The sequence below is a fragment of the Anolis sagrei genome, chromosome 6, assembly GCF_037176765.1.
Source record: "Anolis sagrei isolate rAnoSag1 chromosome 6, rAnoSag1.mat, whole genome shotgun sequence".
Classification (NCBI taxonomy): Eukaryota; Metazoa; Chordata; class Lepidosauria; order Squamata; family Dactyloidae; genus Anolis; species Anolis sagrei.
This window is the reverse complement of record NC_090026.1, coordinates 33214128-33235180: the sequence shown is the minus strand read 5'-3', so window position 1 is coordinate 33235180 and position 21053 is coordinate 33214128. Positions and strand designations below refer to the sequence as shown.

The 21053-nt window shown below is 41.8% G+C and overlaps 1 protein-coding gene across 3 annotated transcripts in view; it reads right to left on the bottom strand.

Annotated features, from left to right (window-relative positions):
• The window catches only part of HOXB3 (homeobox B3), a 113589-nt gene that overhangs the window by 24548 nt on the left and 67988 nt on the right, over positions 1–21053 (bottom strand). For all 3 annotated transcript variants that reach the window (XM_060780870.2, XM_060780869.2, XM_060780872.2), the window contains exon 2: positions 8311–8361. The gene's annotated coding sequence lies outside the window, so the exon portion shown is untranslated. The remainder of the gene's footprint in view (positions 1–8310; positions 8362–21053) is intronic.

Sequence of the window (21053 nt, the reverse complement as noted above, 5' to 3'; positions counted from 1 at the left end):
TAAAACTCGTTTATTATTATCAGCCCACGAAAGGAGATGGATAGATATCCAGAGCTGCTTCCTCGAGCCTTTGTGTTAGGGTGGAGATAATAAATATAATATGCCACTTAGAGACTGAGATTTCAGTGATTATTGAGATATTTTGAGGACATTCGTATGAAAGTGGAAACTCTCCTGGAGGTGAGGAAAATTCAGTGGGGGAGATAGTGGTTTCCGCAGGAAAATGGAGCAAAATATTAGAGGAAAACAACTTATTTGAAAAGCCTGGGAGTTAGAGAATGAGAGGGCTTTTCCACACAGCCTTATAACCTAGAATATCAAGACAGAAAATCCCACAATATCTTCTTTGAACTGGGTTATCTGAGTCCACACTCCCATATAGTCCAGTAAAAAGCAGAAAAAGTGGGATTTTATTCAGCTGTGTGGAAGGGGTCCCAGAATATCAAGGCAGAAAATCCCACAATATTGCTTTGAACTGAATTATCGGAGTCCACACTGCCATATATTCCAGTTCAAAGCAGAAAAAGTGGGGTTTTATTCAGATATGTGGAAAGGGCCTGTTGTGTACACACATGTATACACACACACACACACACATTCACAGAGAGGGGGTCTATTGTCATAGGTTTTCATGGGCAAAATCACTGAGTTGCTATGAGTTTTCCAGGCTGTATGGCCATGTTCCAGAAGCATTCTCTCCTGACGTTTAGCCCACATCTATGGCAGGCATCCTCAGAGGTTGTGAGGTCTATTGGAAACTAGTTAAATGGGGGTCTTTGGATATATTTTCGTTTGGGGAAAACATTCCAGGGCTCTAATAACCAGCTCTGCTTTCCGTTCTGAATACTAATATTATGAATCTGTAATAAAAACGTCCGCTAAGCACACACCCACGAGGCTCCCTCGCGTGTCACAGAAGCTGTGGACAATAAATCACAGGCCTGGGATGCGCCCTTGCCCCGTGTTTCTCGAGGTGCCCATCCCTTTGCCTCAGTTTCCCCCTCCCTTGCTTGGCACAGAGCCTCTCAAATCCCCGGCTTTCGTGAGCTTTCCCTCGGCGATTTTAATTACTCGTTGCGTGGATCATAAATCCCTTCTTCTTCCCTCGTTTATTCTGAAAAGGCTTCTCAATTGCCTTAAGAAATCCAATCGAGGTCGTCTGTCTTCACCACCATTCTTCAAAGCCTCTATCTTGGTGAAGAAAGCGAGTGGAGATCAAGAGGAGCCCAAGCGAATGAAGACGGATTATATTCCAACGAAACCACAACACTGGTGCAACTCCAAACTACTGCTTTGGTTGGTTCTCGTCCAGGATGGTTTTGATTTCGTGATAAAGCATTGAGCCGAACATAGTCACGTGTGGATCGTTTTTACTCACTATTAGAAAGCAGTTCATCGATTTTTCTATTTTTTTAGTTTGTTTGGTTTTTAGCTTTTAGTCCATCGATTTTTGGAAATATATTTAAAGCCGGGATATTGGTTTTTAGGCAGGCAAGCGGGAAGTTCGCATGGAGACGATAGAGTGCCTCTCTCTCCTTCTCTTCTAACCCACTTAGGGTCCTTCCAGACAGGCATTATATCCCAGGATCTGATCCCAGGGTTTCTGCTTTGAACTGGATTATGTGAGTCCACATTGCCAGATAATCTGGGATAATCAGAAAACCTGGGATCAGATCCTGGAATATAGGGCCTGTCTGGAAGGGCCCTGAGTGTTCCTTGCCTAATTAGTACACAGCAGCACATATGAATCTCTCTCTCTCTCTCAGGCATCGGAGTAGGATAGTCTTCCAAGATGGGTCGGTAGGTGGCTGTGGGGGCCTTTTCTTGAACTGTATCTTCTCCCACAGTGAGGCTATCTAGGTTGGGATTGGCTTGATGCTCCTTCCTCTCGGCAGGTTTCTCTCTTTCGCCCTCCATTCCTGCCTCTTCAAATTCTACAGCACTGCTGGTCACAGCTGACCTCCAGCTGGAGCGCTCAAAGGTCAGGGCTTCCCAGTTCTCAGTGTCTATGCCAGAGTTTTTAAGGTTGGCTTTGAGCCCATCTTTAAATCTCTTTTCCTGCCCACCAACATTCCGTTTTCCATTTAACATATAAATATTAAATGGACGAATGAATGACTGACTAGATACATATATCTATCTATACCAGACTTTTCATATCCATTGAGGTCCCATTGATTTTAGTGTGTCTGAAACTTCGATTCAACCCAAATGGTAAAAATACAGCTGAGATCTATCCCGCAAATGAATGAAACAGGCCTTTTTGCAATCTCTGTTACTTCCGCTGTTTCCTCGGTCAGTAATTTACACGTCTGTCATTGGTAGATAAAGGACACAACTCCATTGAAACGCAGACAAGGGCGTTGGGGGTGTTGATATGGACTAACTGTTCCACTAAAACTGATCTCGGCTATTTTTTATCCTCCGTGATTTGAAGTCTTCTGGACTTGGACCAGCTCACTTCTCCATAATGTCCATTCCAGAGACCAATTGGACATTTCTTATGTGTGATCCCTCTCAATGGAAAAGTATAGGACTACAACTCTCAAACCCTTTCAGACAGGCCCTATATCTCAGGATCTGATGTCAGGTTTTCTGCTTTAAACTGGATTATATGAGTCTGCACTGCCAGATAATCTGGGATAAACAGAAAAACTGGGATCAGATCCTGGGATATTGGACCTGTCTGGAAGGGCCCTAAGTGGGTTAGAGGAGATGGAGAGATGTACTGTGTACGACTACCTAATTAGGCAAGGGACTCTCAGGGCCCTTCCAGACAAGCCCTATATCCCAGGATCTGATCCCAGGTTTTCTGCTTTGAACTGGATTATGAAAATCCACATTGCCAGATAATCTGGGATAAACAGAAAACCTGGGATATACGGTCTGTCTGGAAGGGCCCCCAGAAGTGTCCTTATTCTGAAAAGTAGCCTAGGGCACCTGGTATTCCTTGGCAGTCTCCTACCCAAGTACCTACCCAGTCTCCTACTCAAGTACTAACCAGGGCCGACCTTGCTTAGCTTCCAAGATCAAACAAGATTTGGGGTGCATCTACACTGTCTAATTAATGCAACTTCACACCACTTTAACCACCCTAGCAGAATTCCATGAGATCCTGGGAGTTGTAGTTTGATGAGACACCAGCACACTGAAGGTGAAATACCTTGGCAAACTATAACTCCTATGGTTCCATATCAGGGAGCTACGGCAGTTAAAGTTGTGCCAAAATGCATTAATTCGACAGTGAAGCTGCATCCTAGCTCTTTGGGCCCTTCCACACAGCCATATAACCCAGAACTGGGTTATGTGAGTCTATGCTGCCATATATTCCAGTTCCAAGCAGAAAATGTGGGGTTTTATTCAGCTGTGTGGAAGGGGCCTTTGTCTTTATTGTGTAACAGGATTATTATATCAATCACCCTCGCCCCCACCTGAAGCAGGGGTTTCAGATCTAATTTGAAACCACCAGTCCAATGCCATTTGCAAAAACTAAGTTTTTGAGTGTGAATCAAAATGTAACGAAAAGACGTTACTTTTCTAGACTAACGTTACCAGAATTAATTACAGGATTAGTGTCCATGCTGGCTATAAATTCTAGGAGATGTAGTCCAAAATTTCGCCACTGTGTGTGTATAAACACACACAACCACACAGAGTATCTACCCTATATATTTACCTATACCTATAGCTAATTTATCCTCATTAGTCAGAAACTACTTAGGAGAACTTCAGTTCTAACCCCTCTGTCTGCCTTCTTGTGTAATGAACCCTGGTCACATGACATTCACAAATCCAGGTAACTGTGCTGTCAAAGACCCCACCTCACCCTTCCGAGTCCCCTCTTTCCAGCATGGGAGCACGACCAAATTGGTTCAAAATCCAGCTCGAAATAAAACCAGCATCTCCCTCCGATTGTTTTCCATGATGGATTGCAACTCTTTCTCCCCCACGACCTTTGGTTTAGAAGTCTAATAACTCACCAGGGTTAATGGTCAATCAGCGGAAGTAGTTCTGAATTGCCTCCAAAGAATCAAACATAAACAACAACACCCACAGCCGAAAGGGAGGCGGGAGGGGAGGGAGGATTTCCCACAATTCCAGTTTGATTTATGCCCCACCCCCAAATCTCTGGGAAAACCCTATTTCTGTTATTGGGTTTCTCTGGCCCAAGTTTTCAATGGAGAGAATTTATTTCCTACTACTTCTCAGTCCTACGGGTATTTTGAAATCAATGAGGTCAGAAGAATGGATCAGTTTATCTCCCCCCATACACTTGACTGGATGTTCAGGGAGTTCCGAGTGATGTATGCCCTCTTTGACCCCTTCTACACTGCCCTATATCCCAGGAGTTGATCCCAGATTATCTGATTATCCCAGATTATATGGCAGTGGGGACTCACATAATCCAGTTCAAAGAAGATAATCTGTGATGAGTTCCTAAGATATAGGATAGTGTAGATCCAGCCTTTGAGACAGGAAAAGAAACTGGTAATATAAACTTTGTAGATTTAGGGCCCTTCCACACAGCCCAGAATATCAAGGCAGAAAATCCTACAATATCAACTCTGAACTGGGTTTCTGAGTCCACACTGCCATATAATCCAGTTCAATATGGACTTTATACAGCTGTGTGGAAGGGCCCCCAGAATATCAAGGCAGCAAATCCCACAATATCTGGTTTGAACTGGCCTATCTGAGCCCACACTGCCATATATTCCAGTTCAAAGCAGTTAATGTGGTATTTTATTCAGGTGTGTGGAAGGAGCCTGGATCAATATCCCAGGATCTCATCCCAGATTATTTTCTTATTCCAGATTATCTGGCAGTGTAGGTTCAGATAACCCAGTTCAAAACAGATAATCTGGGCTCAGATCCTGGGATATAGGGCAGTGTAGATCCAGCCTGCATGTCTACTTCATTGGATACTCTCATTTCTTTAAAAGTCTACCAACGTTTTGCTACCAAATCCTTTCTCTCAGGGTGCATCTACAGTGTGGAATTGGTTTACCCTCTCTCTACTATACTAGGACTTTGAGGCAGAGGACCCTCTTGTCCTCAGTTTTCTAAACATCACCCTTATGTTTCCAAGTGACCCAACCTTCTGTCCATTTCATACAGAAGTAACTAAGGAATTATCATCTTACCACCTGGGAATGCATTCACTGTGCTTCAGTGTTACATTCTTATACTTGGATAAAAAGATCTCAAGTGTGTGTATACCTACATGTAAGAAGAGTAGGAAGATATTTATTTTTGTTTTGCAACACAAACTCAATTCCTTGCATGCCCTCAGCCAAGAAGAATAAGGCTGAAATGGTGGGATAAAGATTTTTTCTTTCTTTCTTGAGCTATCTTGTTTCTCCAGCGCTGCCTCCTCCTCTGTTGGTATCTCCTCTTGGCTGTGACAGCAAACAGAGGCACTTCCTACTTTCCAAAAGGTTACTGTATGCTGCCACTGGAGGAGGCCCAGTTCAACGCCCACACCTCCTTTGCCTAACAAGGACTACAATAAGAGCTTTAATTGGAAGGAAATGATGTCTTCCTGGGAGTCCCATTAGCCTTCCTCCCTGTCTTCTTTTTTAAAAACATTCTACAGATATTTACTGGGTGGAAAGGGGAAATAAAACTTCATGATCACCTAACTAACTCTGAGATCCTACCCATTTTTCCTAGGTACAAAGTATCAATTTAAAGTAAAAACATTTGCTGTTGGTTGTAAATCCCAGTTTTAAATATGCCAGAATCCTGTAGTGTTATCTCAGAGTTGACTCAATGATGGGTCTGGACATGTAAGCAGATTCCATTGATTCAATGGGTTAATCTAGCTGGGAGTAATAATAGGACAAGGGGCACAATATGTAAACCAGAGGATGTAGGCAGGATCCTTGGAGAGGTTAAGTCCCCCGAGGGGAATTGGGCAACTGAGCAAATGGAATAATGAATGCCTCTTTGCAATATTGTGTCTGAAAGGGGCAGTTGTTTCAAACTCTCTGGATCCTATTGTATTGGATAATTGCTGGACTACTTCTAATATTTCATTTTTAGCATGATCCAGGGGCATATAGTGGCCTTACAGCTCCAGAGGTTCCTGGATGAGGTAGATTACCTGGATTTACTTCAGTCTTGTTTAAGGCCTGATTATGGATTGAAGACAATGACAGTTGCCTTGATGGAAGAGGTATCTAAGAGCAGAGTAGGAAAAGTGTGCCCTCCTTACTTTTTTCAGAACACTTTTCACTACCATCGATCATGGTAGTCTTCCAACTGATCTATCTAAACCAGTGGTTCTCAACCTGGTCCTCAGATGTTTTTGGCCTTCAACTCCCAGAAATCCTAGCAGCTGGTAAACTGGCTGGGATTTCTGGGAGTTGTAGGCCAAAAACATCTGGGGACCCCAAGTTGAGAACCTCTGATAAACTCATAGACACTAACATGGAGGTTGGCTTCAGAATATGGTACTGGGGATTCCTATTCAATACCCTGGCCATTCGAACTCTATTTTGTCCCTCACTTATGCAATGTTTACTTGGAACTATTGTGAGAGGTCCTCCACAGATTTGATATTTGGTGCTACCAATGTGTTCTTTGACTTTTCATCTCCATGGAAGGAATATACAGTATTTTAATTCTAAATGGGAGCCTGTAGAAAGGAGAGAGGTGAGCAAATTGAAGTTTATCCCAGACCAGGCAAAGGTGCTCCTGATCATCCAAAAGGCACATCAAGTATTATAAAGATTTAATTTGCACTGAATAGGGTTACATTTCTCTTAAGATGCATGTTTGGATATACTCTAAATTCAACTCTGAACTTGGATTCCCAGGTTTTTGTGATGCCTGGGAGTGCATCTGGACAATTAGAGCTTGTATGCTTGCTGTTACTTAGTTACACCCCATTTGGATTACTGTAATGCTCTATCTATGAATTAATATTGAAGGTTATATAGAGACTATGGATGGTCCAAAAGGTTGCAGTTTAATTTATACTGTGTGTTAGTTACAAAAAACCTGTAACTCCAGCTGGGTCTACACTGCTATATAAAATCCATATTATCTGCTTTGAATTGGATTATATAGTAATAGACTCATATAATACAGTTCAAAGCAGATAATGTGGATTATCTCCCTTGATAATCTGGATTATATGGCAGTATAGGTATAGCCTCCCTTGTTACAAACAACTCTGCAGGCTACACTTTTCCAATACAAGATTCAAATTGCTGGTTGAGACCATCACACCCAATATCAGTGGTTCTCAACCTGTGGCTCCCCAGATGGTTTGGCCTTTACCTCCCAAAAATCCTAACAGCTGGTAAACTGGCTGGGATTTCTGAGAGTTATAGGCCAAAAGACTTGGGGACCCACAAGTTGAGAACCACTGCCCTATAGGATTTAAGACCATGCTATCTGTATAAGCCTATCTGATGCAATAAATAAATAAATAAATAAACAGACAGACAGACAGACAGATATCTGGTATTTCAAATCTGGAAAAGAATTGGTTCTCTTTGTCCCATCACCTTCAGAGGTGCTTTTGATAGAGACAGGAAAGAGGGTTTATTTGATGGCTGATCCCACATTGTGGAACTCCCTCCAAGGGTTCAGTCCTCTCTCTATTGTCCTTCAATCAGGAAGCAATTTCTTTCCTTTTCCCTTTACCTAGGGACTGACCAACTCTCATAGTCTAGTTTTTAAATGGTTCACTTTCAAATATTTTAATCTTTTAGTGTGAAAATTTAAACTGCTCTAACTGAATTAGTGTTTTAATAATATAACTTAATGTGTATCTAATATATAAAACAGAAGCCATCCTACATGCCTGACCTCTGAGAAAGGTGATGTGTCTGTTGTATGCCTTCAAAACATTTGCAGCTTATGAAGACCCTAAGAGGAACCTAGCACAGGGTGTTTTTGACCAGATTTGCTAAGATAGGGGTTGCTTTTATCTTTCTCAAAAGCTGAGGGTGTGTGATTTGCCCAAGATCATCTAGTGGGTTTCTATGATTGAGTTGGGGACTGAAACTCTGCTCCAGAGTCCAGCAGCCCAGCAATCAAATCATTATACCACACTGGCTTTGATCTTAGACATTAAGAAGCAAATAGATCAATAATGCCTGTGTAAGTTGAAAGGGTGGAGTCAAGCTTGATAAGAAAAAAAAGGCCTCATGTGATATTTCTACCAAAACACATCATTTACAGCCTCCAACTCTTAGCCAGAAAGCAATGGTCCAAGCATGAGATACCAGCCTCATTCCGACTGATATAAAAACATAATGTCTATCAATACACAACTTCAGGGTTAATACTACTTACTTCTGCCAAGGAAGAAAGATGGTGATTTGATACCACAGGACAGAATTGCTCCTAGAGAATGAGAGAAGAGAAGATTTTCAGGGGACAAAGGCTTCTCCATAGGATGTTGTTACTGTACTTTTAAACAGAAATAACTTATTGAAAATAAAGAAATAAATAAATACGCAACCCAGATAGATAGAAATAGGAGTTTTATCAAAACATCAAAGAGCTGAATTCATAGAGTTACTTTCCTCCATTGAGCTTTGTATACCTCTGTAACATAATAACAACCAAATATATTTTGAATGGGTTCAGCTGATAGACAGAGAAGCAGATAAATATCTACAACAAGTCATTAATACATCATTATTGAAACTCACCAATATGTGTTTTTATTTGAGAAAGAAAAGCAGCAGCACAACTTGCATGAACAGGAATAAACTGATTTACAAACTTTATTGTCAGGGAAAGGATAACATGGAATGAGAGAAAGGAGGGAGAAAACACATAGGTATACATACTATACATTGCCTACATTTACAAATTATTGGCTTTCAGTCACTTAATGCAGCATCCAGAAGGACCTTGTAGCTCCAATCTATGTTAATCTCTAAGGGCCCTTCCACACAGCCATATAACCCAGAATATCAAGGCAGAAAATCCCACAATATCTGCTTTGAACTGGGTTATCTGAGTCCACACTGTCATATATTCCAGTTCAAAACAGATAATGTGGGATTTTATTCAGTTGTGTGGAAGGGGCCTAAATGGCTACAAAATCAATTTGTGTATTGATATTTCAGATTAACACAACTATGTCTTAATCTAGAGAAATCAGTTTTCTAGATCCACAGATAAATTTATACCAACCAACACCTTGTAATCTAAGAGATCACCTCGAGGTAATTTTAAGTCCTACCGGGTTTTAATTAAACTTTTAATTATTATTCCATGTTAGTTTCTTCCTGCTTTCTGCTCTTTCTTATGACTCTAACCACTTACTCAAATGTAAATGGTACTGAAATCAATGCAGCTTGCTCCCTAGATGTGTTCATGATTGGGATGTCATTTTAGCTTGTTTTCTACTTCCAGCAAGATATATTAGGTTTCACATTAACCAGCATTTCTTCAGCCTATTTTCCTGATGTACTAAATTTCTGCAAGGGCCTTTGATCTATGGAATTCATCAACATACCTAAAGGCTAATTGGGACTTAGGCATCCATGACAGAAGGGTACAGAACTGAAGAGGAGAGTTAATTTTTAATTGCAAAATGAAGAATTACAGCATAGCCAATGTTTAACAGGCCTTCAAAAGCTGCATTGTGAGGCACAACTTAGGGCTTTGGATTTAACTGGCATAGTTTGGGGCTTGTTTCAACTCAGGTTTATTTATAAATTCAAGAATACTCCACATTCAAAGTGCGTTTTTGAAATTTCCTCCTTCAGTATACTAATTAAGCTTCACCACCAAGGCCTGAAAATTGATCTTTAAAGTGCAAAAGGTGGCTCCTTCTCTCTGCTCTAGGAGATATTAAGTAAGTAATAATGACCACAGATGATTTAGATAGCACAAAAGTGGTTGCAGATATGGAAATGGTTAAAGATTTTCTGTACCCTGGCCCAGCCATAAATCAAAATAATCAAGAAATCAAAAGAATAACACTTGAAAGGGAATCTATGAAGGTATTAGTCAAGACAACTGTACAGATTCAGTATCAAATACCAAAGTCGGGATTATCTTTGCTTTAGTATTTTTATGTCTATGCATGGATGTGAAAAGTGGACTGTAAAGAAAGCTTGACAGGATGAAAATGAAAGGATGTGAAATGCCAAGGAGAAAAGTCCCACAGGTCACATGGTCCATGAAGAAAAACCAAACCATAAATGGTTCCCAGGATAAACCAACTCTGAACTCTCAGTAGAAGCCAAAATGACTAAACTGAGGCTATCTTGCTTTGGACACATCATAAAACAAAATGATTTGTTTGAAAGATAATACATTGGATGGCAGTAGAGAAGAAGGAAGGCTACATTGCAGATGGATTGACTCAATAAATGAAGTCACAACCCCGAAATCTAGACAGAACTGGTTTTGACAGGACCTTTTTGGGGAGAGTGGGTCTCTTATTCATAGGGTCACCAGAAATCTACACTGACTTGAAACTTTGATGTAAAATAACAGGATGACATGAGATCAGCTGCCTTCTTCTCTCTACATGAAGACCTTTTTTAACTGATGGGCTATGATGAGTTAGAGATCTGGTGCCACACTAAAATTTGACCACAAGCTAAATAATCAAAGCTGCACTGGACTCCTACTGTCCATGAATACACAGATTCTTGTAGTTCTTTGATGATGCCGCTGTCTAAACTGTTCCATTAAGCTCTTCTTTCTTTTTTGAAACACAGTTCCCAAGGAAATTGCCCAAATAATGTCACAAGATGTTTGTCTTCCAGCTGGTGGAAAACAACATCTGAATTAAAGAAGCAGCTACTCCATTAATATCAATTTCCTTCAATGAAAACTTTGGTTCTTCATCAAGTTGATGATTTATGATAAAATCGATTAAATTAGGGTCACTTAAGGGCCTTGTGGTTTCCTCTTGGATTTCATCTGTCAACGCATCAAGCGGCTCTTTTTTTGGTTGTTGTTTAATCAAGTTTAGCTGGAGGCTAGTAAGGAAGATGATTCTGGAGCTGAGGAAATTTAATGTAAAGCCATTTCGAGGGAAGGGAGAGTCTGGGAGAGCAAAATTCCTCCTACTGTCTTCTAATATGGCCTTATATTGCCGCAGGAAATTCTACACACTGGGGTGGTTTTTCGCTTTTTTGTTGTTGTATAAAAAGCAAACACTTATACAGTAAGCTCGTGGTTCCAAGAATTGGATTATTAACAGTGCCACCCTGAATACAGAATGTCTATGCCCTATCAATAACCAGAGTGTATTTATTTGACAATTCCTGTTGCTGTAAATGTGTGTGTGTGTGTGTGTGTGTGAGAGGGGATGTCATTTGAAACACAACAGGAAGACAGCAATTTTGCAAAAAAGAAAGAGCCACTTGCTTCCTAATAGTGGAGGAATCTTATGCCAGAAGAACTTGGGAAGAAAAAAAGAAAGGGTCTCTTTGAAAAAGGAAGGGTTGCCTCCCTTAGTTGGCCTACAATGGTGTGTGTTTACACACACACACACATAAATATCCACATAGGATTGTAGGCCAACAAGGTCTCCTGGGGTTACCAGAAGTCTAAACCAACTTGATTGGAAATAAGAGCAACAAAGCTGATGATATTAGACCAGCTGCCTCCTTCTCTGTGAAGGCAGACTTTTCCTATCTGATGGGTTATCAGAGGTTACAACCGACATTCCAAAGCTATGCTGCAGCTTGGTTGTGTCCCTGATGTTCCTTGTGGTTCTTTGGGGGTGTTGATGCTTAAACTGTTCCATTATTCCATTAAGATCTTCTTTCTTTCTTCCAAATAATTTGCAAAAGAAACCAGAAATATTTATAGAGAACGCTAAGGGAGAAATGTTTCATTGGCTTCTGTGGAATGCGCCCTCTGCCCGCCCTTCAGCTTGGAATTCAAAAAAGAAACAACCCAGGGCCCTTCCACACAGCCATACAACCCAGAATATCAAGGCAGAAAATCCCTCAATATCTGCTTTGAACTGGGTTATCTGAGTCCACATTCAGGGCCCTTCCACACAGCCCTATATCCCAGAATATCAAGGCAGGAAATCCCACTTTATCTGAGTGTGGACTCAGATAACCCAGTTCAAAGCTTATATTGTGGGGTTTTCTGCCTTGATATTCTGTAATATAGGGCTGTGTCTCAATAGCTTTCTTTGGACTGTTTCCTATGGTCGCCTTATTTATCTAGAACTAAAGTTTAGGCAGTAAACACAAGGACTTGAGAGTTAGGGCCCTTCCACACAGCCATATAACTTAGGGCCCTTCCACACAGCCCTATATCCCAGAATCCCAAGGCAGAAAATACCACAATATCTGCTTTGATTTGGGTTATCGGAGTCCACACTGCCACTGTTCAGAGCAGATAATGTCGGATTTTTCTGCCTTGATATTGTGGGATATAGGGCTGTGTGGAAAGCCCCCCAGAATATCGAGGTGGAAAACCCCACAATATCTGCTTTAAACTGGGTTATCTGCGTCCACACTCAGATAATGTGGGATTTCCTGCCTTGATATTCTGAGATATAGGGCTGTGTGGAAGGGCCCTGAGTCCACACTGCCATATATTCCAGTTCGAAACTGATAAAGTGAGATTTTATTCAGCTGTGTGGGAAGGGTCCTTAATCTCATTGACTTTTACTGGAGAAGGGCAAACGTGTCTTGGGGCCCTTCCACACAGTCCTATATCCCAGAATATCAAGGCAGGAAATCCCACAATATCTACTTTGAAATGGATTATCTGAGTCCACACTCAGATAATGTGGGATTTCCTGCCTTGATATTCTGAGATATAGGGCTGTGTGGAAGGGCCCTGAGTCCACATTGCCATATATTTATCAATTCAAAGCTGATAAAGTGAGATTTTATTCAGCTGCGTGGGAAGGATCCTTAATCTCATTGACTTTTAGTGGAGAAGGGCAAAAGTGACTTGGGATCCTTCCACACAGTCCTATATTCTAGAATATGAAGGCGGAAAATCCCACAGTATCTGCTTTGTACTGGGTTATCTGAGTCCACACTGCCTTGATATTCTGGGATGTAGGGCTGTGTGGAAGAGCCCTTGGATCCGGTAGTATTCAAACTCGGAGTAGAAATTTATCGGACTGAAATTGGCCACTCTTTACTGGTTCCCATCTATTTTTGAAGGCTTTCTCTGAAGATGCCCAAAGGTGGGTTCATCTCAGGAGTGGGCTTGCAGTCCACGTTCCTCGGTAGAAGACCGCATCCCCATTGGGCCAAAGCAATGCCCCCCAAGCAGATATTGAGGTGCGGGGGTGAAGGAAACTGGCTCTGGCATTGTCTCGGGCCCTGGGAGACTAAATCGACAGTTTACAACCAGGGATTGCAACCGCCTTCGTGTCATGTTTCTTGTTCTTGTTCCAACACCCCCGCTTTCTCCACACTTTAGTGAGATGTTTGCTAACCACAAAACACAAAAAAGGAGCAAAGTGATCGAGGTGAGAGGTGGGGAAGAGGGAGAGAAAAAGAAGAGGGAGAAGAAGGGGAAAAGCCCGGGTCCGTGACAGCAGCCACCTCAATAAAGACAACTTTCTCCGCGCCATAAATCACATCCCTCTGTTTTAGCACCCGGCTTCTCTCTCTCCCTTAAAAGAAGCGTTTGTAGTTTTCCCTTTCAAACAACCCAGAGGCGTTAAAGCTTTAACAAATGCAGGATCCGAGAGGGAAGGGATCCTTTGGTCCAAAGAGCCACTTCCGAAGGAACAACCTCCCTCCCTCCCCCGTCTTTTTGGGCAGAGGACGCCCCCATCCCAGTATTATCGGATAGTCGTTAATATTCCTTATTTAAGATGGCCCCTGGTCTTCTGGTCAGGCCACAGGACTAGGGTGGCGTGGGGTTTTGTTTTGTTTTCCGGGGGGAGGCTGTGCTTCAAACTAGGAGCCCGGCCGACCAATAGACGTCTTTCCAAGCTTTGTCATGGCTATTAATTAAAACCTCCACGGCCCCGGGAATTCCTATGCTTGGCTCAGAAGAAGTCGCTGAGCGATCTGGGTTGTGGTGCCTGTGGTTTAATTTGGTTTTATTTCTATTCCTAAATTAAACCCTCTTACCTGAAGTTATTTCTCAGCGCCAGGACCTCGTTTGGAGACACGGAGGAGAAAGAAGGAGGCGCAAGGAGTTCGGAAGCCAAGGTGGAAGCCAAGGAAGGAGTTTGGGAGCCTTTCTGGTAGATTTCCCTCCGCTTAAAAGCTGTCGTCTCGTGGCTTTTGGGGGGCTCGATTTCCACCCCAAAGCAAGCCTTGCTATTTGGAAGGGAGGGGTGGGGTGCCTCTCGCTTGGATCCCAACTTGACTCAAAGGGGAATTACAATAATTTCCGAGGCACCAGGAGGAAAGTGTCTTTGTAGCCAAGCCGAAGGTACGAAGGAATACTTTGTTTAAGGTGGACCATTCTTTTCCCCCATCGCTGCCCCCTTCCTCCTCCAAAGACGGAGGAAACTGTTCCCGATGGTCTGAGGCCAAGGCGGCTTCTCTTTAGAAAGACTTTAAAATGTTTCAAGAAAGGGATCCTATTGACTGACAAGAGTTGCCAGATAGAGGGGGACCAAACGGAACCTGGTTTTAAGAGGCCAGCAGGAATTGGCTGGTTTTCAACGTCAAGATACGAAATTGATTCCATATGTCTTACTTTTCTTTGCCTTTTTTGCCACAGTCTCTTAACACGGGGGAAATCGCATCAAAGAATGATATGTGTGAGTGTGTGTGTGTCCCAAAGAGACTTGGGTTCTATGTTGTTGTTCTCCTTCTGTATTTCTATTATTATTATTATTTTACAAATCTTGATGGTTTTGTGTTTATGGAACAGGGATAAAGGTAGGACACTGAAAAAGGGGGCATCACGAGTGGAAACAGCCAAGTGTGACTATTTGCCGTGGAGCCCTTCCACACAGTCATATCATCCAGAATATCATGGCAGAAAATCCCACTGAGTTGAACTGAGTTTTCTGAGTCCACACTGCTGTATAATCCAGTTCAATGTAGACTTTATACAGCTATGTGGAAGGGGCCCCAGAATATCAAGGCAGAATATCCCACAATATCTGCTTTGAACTGGGTTTTCTGAGTCCACACTGCCATATAATCCAGTTTGATGTGGACTTTATATAGCCTTGTGGAAGGGGCCCCAGGATATCAAGGCAGAAAATCCCACAATATCTGGTTTGAACTGGGTTTTCTGAGTCAACACTGTCATATAATCCAGTTCAATGTGGACTTTATACAGCATTGTGGAAGGGGCCCCAGGATATCAAGGCAGAAAATCCCACAATATCTGTTTGAACTGGGTTTTCCGAGTCCACACTGCCATATATTCCAGTTCAAAGCTGATAATGTGGGAGTTTATTCAGCTGTGTGAAAGGGGGCATGGCCATTTGCAAAAGTCCATTTCACCCAGCGCTTTTGCTATCCATAATTTGGCAAAAAGAAAAAGAAAAAAAGGAAGAATCTTGTCTGCTTTAACTCTATCCATGCACCCATTGTATTTCCTTTAATATTCTCCCTTCCTCATTCTCCCCCCCCCCCCAAAAAAACAACTTTCGTCGCTCTGTTTATAAGCAATATTTTATGTGTGTCCCCTTTTCTATTTTCCTTCGCTCCTTGTTTGAATTCCGTTCAATGCGTAGTGAGTTCAGAGTTCACATAGGAACTCCTTCCTTCTTCCTATCCTTTCCTCCATCAAGGCTTCATACTTAGGGCAGATTGATTTGGGATTATTGGTTTACAAGGACGCGCTTTAAGATGGTAGCCTTAGGGCGGGAGCGAGCCAGAAACAAAGGAATCAATGCACAGGGAACCCTCTCCAGCCCACCCTCTCTCTCTCTCTCTCTCTCTCTCTCTCTCTCTCTCTCTCTCGACAGCTGCCTGCAGCTGGCGCTGGATCCTGTCTGGAAACCCAGAGCTCAGGGACGCTGGGATTCCATTTGTAAAACAAAGACCCCAACCCCTTCCCAATATTGGTGTGGCTGGGTTGCTTTTACCTTCCGCTTCCCAAACGCTAGCGAGTCCCATATTGTCCCCATTCTCCCAACCCACCTCCCAACCCACCGAGTTCCAGTTCTTGGGATTAGCCAATGGCTGCTTTAGCCCTATTTTAAAAACCTCCTGGATCTCTTCTTGTTTTTCATCTCAATGCCAACATAAGATCTCATACATATATGAGTATATTGTATATATTATAGCTTGTATGTTGATTTGTCATATGAATATGAAAAATCAACATACAAGCTGTGATATATACAACATATTTATATATTGTATTTATTTTTTAAGAGTATCCTCTTGAAAGAGAAATATCATTGCCTTGTAAACACTTGGTGGAGAGACAAAGGAGCCAATTTGGACAGATCCTAGAAATAATCTAGGATTTTTCTTTACTGGGAAGAAACAGGCCCTTCGTTTACTTATATTTACTTTCTAATAAATAAAATAATAATTACAACCGTTTTTTAAAAAATCGAGGACTGTGGCTTTAAGGAAGCACCGATTGGATAACACTAGTCAGTGTATTGTCGAAGGCTTTCGGAATCACTGGGTTGTTGTGAGTTTTCCGGGCTGTATGGGCATGTTCCAGAAGCATTCTCCCCTGACGTTTTGCCTGCATCAATGGCAGGCATCCTCAGAGGTTGTGAGTCAGTGTAGTCAGCGTATTGTCGAAGGCTTTCGTGGTCGGAATCACTGGGTTGTTGTGAGTTTTCCGGGCTGTATGGGCATGTTCCAGAAGCATTCTCTCCTGACGTTTCGCCTGCATCAATGGCAGGCATCCTCAGAGGTTGAGTCAGTGTAGTCAGCGTATTGTCGAATGCTTTCGGAATCACTGAGTTGCTGTGAGTTTTCCAGGCTATATGGGCATGTTCCAGAAGCATTCTCTCCTGACATTTCGTCTGCATCTATGGCAGGCATCCTCAGAGGTTGTGAGGACCTCACAACCTCTGAGGATGCCTGCTATAGATGCTGGTGAAATGTCAGGAAAGAATGCTTCTGGAACATGCCCATACAGCCCGGAAAATTCACAACAACCCAATACTAGTCAGGCCAACATTTGGGCATTGATTCATCTGAAGGGTTCGCATAATGGATTCTAGTAGTTCCCTTCCTCCTTACAATAAACATGATGGTTAAAAGCAGCAACTCACTCTTCTCCCTCCCTTCCTTCTTCCTTGGTTTTTTTATTTTATTTTATTATAAAATCCTCTACAGAACAGAGACATTGGAGAGTCCTATGAGATGCATTTACTGAGACTTAAAAATGCATCTCCAGCATTCTCAGGAGGCAGATCTTACTGCTGTGTTTTTTAAAACAAACCATTTGGCATTAAAATAATCATCCACGACTTTCTACTTTTTAGGCTAGGTCTAGACATTGTTACAGCAGACCCAAAAAATCAGTAGGATTTCAGTTAAGGCCGAACTACATTAAATCCCATTGATTTCCCCGGGAATGCTCTAAGCAGGACGAAGCCGACAGTAAGTTTTATTGATTTCGCTGTGGTTTATTTCTAAATGCACCCCAGCCCTAATGTGGACAAGGAGAGTTTGGTTCTGCTCAGGCTTCATTGAAATGATGGGGACAGTGGCCTTATGTGTCCAATTTGCTACCCCCTTCACTGTTTCATGATACTACTAAACATAAGCCCACATCCTATTGTAAGCTCCGACTGGAGTCATTGAATGGATGGTCTTCCTATGGTGTTGATTTAACCATTGAGTCGAACCATCTACTCTAGTTGAGAGTCAGCAACAGAACTGAAGTCATAGTTGTCGGGATGCATTTGGGAACATACTAAACATGCCCTTTTGATGTAAACTTCACAAAAAGCATAGTTAAAAGAGATCCCACAACCTCTGCTATAGATGTGGGCGAAACGTCAGGAGAGAATGAATTTGGAACATGGCCATACAGCTCGGAAAACTCACAGCAATCCATAGTTAAAACTGAATAATCACTTCAGAATGCTTACAGCAAAAACATTTTGTTCCTTCTTGTCTACCATCACCAAGACTAAAGAATGAAGTAAGGTCCTAAAACGCGGAATATACTTACCTGCGGGTAAATTCAATGAAATTCAATGGAGTTGGGTTGTTGTAGGTTTTTTCGGGCTATATGGCCATGTTCTAGAGGCATTCTCTCCTGACGTTTCGCCTGCATCTATGGCAAGCATCCTCAGAGGTAGTGAGGATGCTTGCTATAGATGCAGGTGAAACGTCAGGAGAGAATGCCTCTAGAACATGGCCATATAGCCCGAAAAAACCTACAACCCAGTGATTCCGGCCATTATAGCCTTCGACAATTCAATGGAGTTGAATTACTCCATTGTCTACTTCGAAGTAAGCACAGTTAATGCTTCCTTGGATGGAACTAGGGGCCCTTCCACACAGCCCTATATCCCAGAATATAATGGCAAAAAATCCCACAATATCTGCTTTGAACTGGATTATCTGAGTCCACATTGCCATATATTCTAGTTCAAAGTAGATAATGTAGGATTTTATTCAGATGTGTGGAAGGGGCCATAGACAAGGACAACATAATGTGGGATTTTCTGCCTGGATATTCTGGGATATAGTGCTGTATGGAAGGGTCCTAGGGCACCCTGAAAAGGAATGTAACTTATTTTCCAATCTTTTATTTTATTTCAATGGGATTTTGCCCAGGGAAACTTCTTGCTGGATACCGTCTTACGATTTTAGAGATGCCATAGGGCAACCTATACTCTTCTGATGTATGTCAAAAATTCAACTCATCCTGAAATCAATAGGGTCTCATTCCTATAAGTGGGACATAGCTTGGAGAGATCAAATCTGTTTTTGTTTGTTTGTTTGTTTGTTTTGTTGTTGTTTTGGGGTGTTTTTCGTTTTGTTTTTGTTTTTTGCTAACTCTAGAAACTGAATTCTATAGTCTTGCTTAGGAGGAAACCCACTTATCATACTCACAATCATACCCCTCCCCAACACATACTCATAACATACCTACCCAGCACACAATGGAATAGTCAGGAAAATCTCCACTACACTGGCCCGCTTGTAAACTGGGATATCCTGTACTCTTACATACTGAATATGTGTGGACTGATTTCTGAGTAGATATGTCCATGATTGTGCTAGTTGGGAAAGGAGCCCTCATGAAATTAGAGGATTATACTCTCTATCAAAATAGAAGGATGAATAAATTTATATATTTGGAACCATGTCACGTGTCAAGGTTGTTTCCATGTGGATTTGGTTTGGATAAATTGTCCCCAAAATTAGTTACAGGAAGGTAATATGCGTTTCAGTGCATTTTCCCCTCAAGCACTTTCCTTTCCTTTCTGGTAGTTCCTCAGTCCTGAACACAAAGAACCCCAGAGTTTGTAAGAGCCTCAGGCAGTCATGTGGGAAGTCTAGCCCTCACTCTTTGTTCCTACTTATGCCTTTGACTTTGGAGAATTCGGTCTCTACTGAAGACATGCTTTAGGCTACTCTTGTAGGAATGTGGAATGGGGCTGTTTTGTCAGGAGGCTCAGGGATGGAATAGATGGCCTTAAGGTGTTTCTAGTCAGTTTCAGTTTGAATATCACTGCCCAGAAAGCAAATATAATTTTGCTTTTTGTATCTGTATTTAGCTATCTTTGTAAATATTTAGCTAGAATAAATTACTGGTAGAAATCAGAACCAAAATCTGCAGTATTTTAACTGAGAAGTACCTTCCCTACTGGTATATTTTAAATGGAATTGGGTAACCATGGAAATCCACTTGGTTTGGACAAGTCACACTCTCTCAACCTCAGAGGAACCTTTCCATAGTGAGTTCCACATTCTTTCCTTCTTTCACTTAGGTTGGGTTGCTGTGAGTTTTCCGGGCTGTATAGCCATGTTTCAGAAGCATTCTCTCATGACATTCTCTCCATAGATGCAGGCGAAACGTCAGGAGAGAATGCTTCTGGAACATAGCCATACAGCCCGGACAACCCAGTGATTCCGGCCATGAAATATACCATTAGGTTCTTTGGTCAGTTAGATAAAATGGATCACTTATACTAGACTTGATCTTGAACATACAACTTCTTTTTGGCAGAACTCATTAAACTAAAGAGAAATCACCCATGAAAATCAATGTGTGTGGGAGGGATGGGAATAATGGTGGATTAGTACATTCTGACCCTGAGAGTTGTTTGGAAGGCTATTTATTTGCTGATATTTTTATATCCCACCCTTCTCTAAGGAGATGACATCTAAACATCCTACTTTTTAATCCTCAGAATAATGGTATAAGGAAGGAGAATGACCTGCCCAAGTTCTCCTGGTGAGCCTCAGAGCTGAATGGGGATTTGAATCTGGATCTTTTTGGTTCCAATTCTACAATTTAGCACCACACATCAATCTCTCTGTTGTAGGATCAGTTCCAAGGCTCTGAAAAGAAGACTGTCGGGGAAGGGTGGTTAACAAGAATTGCTTTTCACACTAACTGCAGCTGGTGTTTGGTTTAGAAGATATATTGACAGTATTTCAGAGTTGGGAGGTTTCAGGGAAAGCTAGCGTGTGATACTCCAACTTTCTCTGAGTTCTGGGGTTAAATGCATACAGAAAATAAGGAATAAAATGAATGCATGCAGAAATTAAAGAAGAATATATTTACTTTCCATTTGTTTTCATATGCAGGTAATGTAAACAAGCTGAGATTCCAAGCACTTTTTTGTAATGCAACCCTGAAGTACAGTCCACACAATTCAGTGTGGCTTATTCCCAGGCAAGTATGGATGGATGGATATATGGATAGATAGATAGATAGATAGATAGATAGAGCAGTTCCATACATGCCTATTCATAAACAAACCTCACTGAATTTAATGGGAGATGTAAAGATGTATAGGTTCACAGCCTTGCAAGGTAAGTATGTATAGGTTCATAGCCTTACTTAGACAAAAATGCCATTGACATCAAGGATGCTTACATCCAAATGAAACAGATTTACAGTTGGAAAGCCAAGTCTTTAATTGATGGACCCAATCCAACAGACAGTCCACATACTTGGGTCCAGATGGAAAGAACATCAACTCCTGAGACTGAAACTACACA